Source organism: Anomaloglossus baeobatrachus, chromosome 6, assembly GCF_048569485.1.
Source record: "Anomaloglossus baeobatrachus isolate aAnoBae1 chromosome 6, aAnoBae1.hap1, whole genome shotgun sequence".
NCBI lineage: Eukaryota > Metazoa > Chordata > Amphibia > Anura > Aromobatidae > Anomaloglossus > Anomaloglossus baeobatrachus.
In genome coordinates, this window is record NC_134358.1 from 51,002,336 (window position 1) to 51,007,320 (window position 4,985).

The 4,985-nt window shown below is 40.8% G+C and overlaps 1 non-coding gene across 1 annotated transcript; it reads right to left on the bottom strand.

Annotated features, from left to right (window-relative positions):
• Positions 1-375: 375 nt before the first annotated feature.
• On the bottom strand, positions 376-503 carry LOC142244804 (small nucleolar RNA SNORA35). The gene has a single exon (XR_012724666.1). It is a non-coding gene; the product is annotated as a small nucleolar RNA SNORA35 (small nucleolar RNA).
• Between the last annotated feature and the right edge of the window lie 4,482 nt (positions 504-4,985).

The following is a 4,985-nucleotide window of genomic DNA, read 5'->3' on the forward strand; positions in this document are numbered from 1 at the left end:
TGGGCTTTACTGATGTATTTCTGCATAGATGGTGGTTCTGGTGAGGTATTCATGTACTACTGGTGTTTCTGGTGAGGTGTTTCTGTACTATAAGTGGTTCTGGTGATATATTCCTGAGCAGTTATTGGTTCTGTTCCTGTACACATTTAACAATCCATAACTTGTAACATTACATGTTACTTGGCTATGTGTCAAAGTGTTGTGAAGTTTGACAAATTATGACTTACTATGTTTTTATTTATGTTAGGAGCATTAAAGGGGTTTTCCAAGTTTGTGATGAACGTCTGCAGCCACATTGAGTGAAATCTCATAGCGCACACTGTAAGGATTTTCTGTAATGTCTCTGGTGCCAGAGGTGAGAGTGGGAGCTCATGAAACTGCAAGTATCTATCGGAATGATTGGGTCACAGCAGAACCCGACCATTCTGCAAGAAGAGGGTACTCTGGCACTGGAATAAGACCTTGGGGTCATTGGGAAAAGACCAGGAGACACTGCAGTGCGCAGGAATTGATTTTTGTTCACTTTTAGGTGTTTGTTATACTCACCTTAACAGATGAAAATAAACAATTGAGATGGAAAAATTACGTTTTTAATTTAGTTGCATAATAATTCTGCACACAGATATTCTTCTAAGAGTGACAAAACCTCACTATTACTTTCTTTAATATTCAGATTTATTAACTTTTTGGATTGACCGACAGCACTGGAATGGTTCAATAATAACATTAATCAGTAAAAATACAAACTGATTAATAATTTTGCATGCAGTGTAGATATGGCTGACAAATGCGGGTCAGGAGACCATGGACAGTCCGTGTATCGTGGTCCGTGTTTGGACAGAGTTTCAAAGGCATCTGCATGGGCTCTATGGTAGAAAAAAATGGCTAACATACTGTGGCATGCAAAAGTTTGTGCACCCCTTGTCAAAATTACTGTTATTGTTACCAGTTAAGCAAGTTGAAAATTAAATGATCTCTAAAAAGCATAAAGTTAAAGATGACAGATTTACTTTGTATTTAAGGCAAAAAAAAAAAAAAATATTTTACATTTTACTAACTTCAAAAAATTAAAATGTCCTACGCAAGCTTTGGACACCCTTAGAGATTTGTGCGCTCAGATAATTTGGGGTTCAGACCTTAACTAGCCTGTTTGGGTTATGGCTTGTTCACGATCATCATTAGGAAAGGCCAGGTGATGGAAATATAGCTTCCTCTAACCTTGTCCCGAAAAACAGCAGCCATGGGTTCTGCTAAGCAGCTGCCTAGCACTCTGAAAATGAAAATGGTGGAGACCCACAAAGCAGGAGAAGGCTATAAGAAGATAGCAAAACGCTTTCAGGCTGCCCATTTCTCAGTGCAAAATGTCATTAAGAAATAGCAGTTACCAGGAACAGTGGAGGTCAAGATAAGGTCTGGAAGACCAAGCAAAACATCCATGAGAGCTGCTTGTAGGATTGCTAGAGAGGGAAATCAGATCACCTGTCTGACTGTAAAAGACCTTCAAGGAGATTTATCAGACTCTGTAGTTTGGTACTTTGTTCTACTGTTCAAAGACATCTGCACAAATATGGCCTTCATGGAAGAGTCATCAAAAGAAAATTTCTCCTGGGTCCTCACCATAAAATTCAGTATCAGAAGTATGTAAAACAACATCTAAACAAGCCTAATGCATTTTGGAAACAAGTTCTGTGGACTGATTAGGTTAAAATAGACCTCTCTGGCCACAATGATCAAATTTATATATGGAGAAGAAAGGGCACAGAATTTCAGGAAAAGTACATAACCCCAACCATTAGGCACGGGGGTGGATCAATTACGCTTTTTGGTTGTGTTGCAACCAATGGCATGGGGAACATTTCACGGGTAAAGGGAAGAATGGATCCAATTAAATTTTAACAAATTCTTGATGCAAACTTAATACCATCTGTAAAAAAGCTAAAGTTGAAAAGAGGAGACACAAATAGAAAAGACGATGGCGTCTACAAATGGATAATGATTCTAAACACACGTCAAAATAGACAATAGATGACCTCAGAATTTGCAATCTGAAGGTTTTACAATAGCACTCACAGTCCCCTGATCTGAACATCATTGAAAATCTGTGGCTAGACCTCAAAAGAGCAGTACATGGAAGACGAGCCACGAATCTCACAGAACTGAAAGACGTCTCCAAGGAAAAGCAGTGCATGAAATACGAGCCAGAAGTCTCACAGAACTGAAAGACGAGCCAGGCATCTCACAAAACTGGAAGACTTTTCCAAGGAAGATCAGTGCATGCAAAATGAGCCAGGAATCTCACAGAACTGGAAGACATCTCAAAGGAAGAGTAGAGCATGCAAGACGAGCCAGAAATCTTACAGAACTGGAAAACGTCTCCAAGGAAGAGCAGTGAATGCAAGATGAGCCAGGAATCTCACGGAACTGGAAGACGAGTCAGGAATCTGACAGATCTGGAAGATGTCTCCAAGCAAGAGCAAAGCATAAATTATAAGAATGAGGGCAAGATGTGACCTCATATCAAACATTATGTAGAGACTACACCCTGACAACATTTATGTATACTGAGAGAACCAAGGGGAAGCGTAGTCATGGTCACATAAAAGACCAATGAGTAAAGTATTGAATCAGCACAACTTCTTTGCAAAAATATAACAAAGTGTTTATTTAAATAGGTGATATAGCAAAAAAGTGACATAGTATATAATTCCAACAATACATAGAACAAGGATCAGGCTCATAAGGGTGTCACAGATGAAAAACACATGGGTCCACATCCCATACGGGGAATAAGATCAAAATAACTGATGCCATGACCCAAAGAAACCCCCGTATAAAAACGTGCCCCACGTTTTTCTCGGGTTCCACTGACCATTATGGGTAAGTTCATGACGGGCTTTAGATAATTATGTTATGATGCTTCTTACATTTACCCGTTTGTTTTGAACTACCACTGTAGTCCATGACCTGCCCCCAGATACATTATGCCCCATATGTATAACTGCAGCTCTGTGGTTTATATGATAATATTCTTTATATAATCTGATATGTGATGTACCATGAGATGCGATCTCTTGGTGACTACTGACTTTTTATACGGGGGTTTCTTTGGGTCATAGCATCAGTAATTTTGATCTTATTCCCGTATGTGACCCATGTGTTTTTCATCTGTGACACCCTTATGAGCCTGATCCTTGTTCTATGTATTCTTGGAACTATATACTATATGTCACTTTTTTTGCTATATCACCTATTTAAATAAACACTATTTTATTTAATATAATTATGTTATATTTTTGCAAAGAAGTTGTGCTGATTCAATTCTTTACTCATTGGTCTTTTATGTTACCATGACTACGCTTTCCCTTGGTTCTCTCAGTATGCCTAAGAGCAGAGCATGCAAGACGAGCCTGGAATCTCACAGAACTGGAAGACGAGCTTGGAATCTCACAGAACTGGAAGATGAGTCAGGAATCTCACAGAACTGGAAGACGAGCCTGGAATCTCACAGAACTGGAAGACGAGCCTGGAATCTCACAGAACTGGAACACGAGCCTGGAATCTCACAGAACTGGAAGACGAGCCAGGAATCTCACAGAACTGGAAGACGAACCAGGAATCTCACAGAACTGGAAGACGAGCCAGGAATCTCACAGAACTGGAAGACGAGCCAGGAATCTCACAGAACTGGAAGACGAGCCTGGAATCTCACAGAACTGGAAGACGAGCCTGGAATCTCACAGAACTGGAAGACGAGCCTGGAATCTCACAGAACTGGAAGACGAGCCAGGAATCTCACAGGACTGGAAGACGAGCCAGGAATCTCACAGAACTGGAAGACGAGCCAGGAATTTCACAGAACTGGAAGACGAGCCAGGAATCTCACAGAACTGGAAGACGAGCCAGGAATCTCACAGAACTGGAAGACGAGCCAGGAATCTCACAGAACTGGAGGACGAGCAAGGAATCTCACAGAACTGGAAGACGAGCCAGGAATTTCACAGAACTGGAAGACGAGCCTGGAATCTCACAGAACTGGAAGACGAGCCAGGAATCTCACAGAACTGGAATACGAGCCAGGAATCTCACAGAACTGGAGGACGAGCAAGGAATCTCACAGAACTGGAATACGAGCCAGGAATCTCACAGAACTGGAGGACGAGCAAGGAATCTCACAGAACTGGAAGACGAGCAAGGAATCTCACAGAACTGGAAGACCTTTCCAAGGAAGAATGGATGAAAATTCCTCAAACAAGAATTGAAAGACTCTTGGCTGCTACAAAAAGTGTTTACAAGTTGCGATACTTTCCAAAATAGGTTCTACTGGGTAGTATCCAAGAAGGGTGCCCAAACTTTTGCATCGGCCCATTTTCCATTTTTGTTAATTTAAAAAAGTAAGAGATTAAAATAATTTTGGGGTGTTCTAAAATACAAAGGAAATGTGTAATCTTTACGCCTTTTTAGAGATCATTTCAACTGTTCACAATAACAGTCATTTTGACGTTGGGGTGCACAAACTTTTGCATGCCACTGTATTTAATGACTGGAGTTGTGGGATCTGCAGACTAGATAGTTCTGTTTACCATCAATAGTCCACGTTTCAATGTCCTTAAATGAGAACATTTTCCTGGACACGAGGCTGAATGCAGTTCTGTAATAATCCCGAGATTATATAACAACCACTAATGTGAGTACAGTAGATTCCGCCCGCACGTCCCTAGACTGTACGAGACGTCTGGAGATGTGGCTTCAGAAGGCATTCCTCATGTTCAGATGAGTAATCAGTTCCTCCGACAGAAATCAATTCCATGAGCGGGATGGAAAACGCATTCCTTCTCACAAAAATTACATGTTCCTTTCCTCCGGAAACACTCTTACATTGCCATCTAGTGTCCATAACCCACGGATTCTTGAAGGAAACCTAAAGTGTATTTTTTTTTCCTTAAATTCGTCGTCTTAGCTAAAACCCACCCCAAAAAGTGCAACCA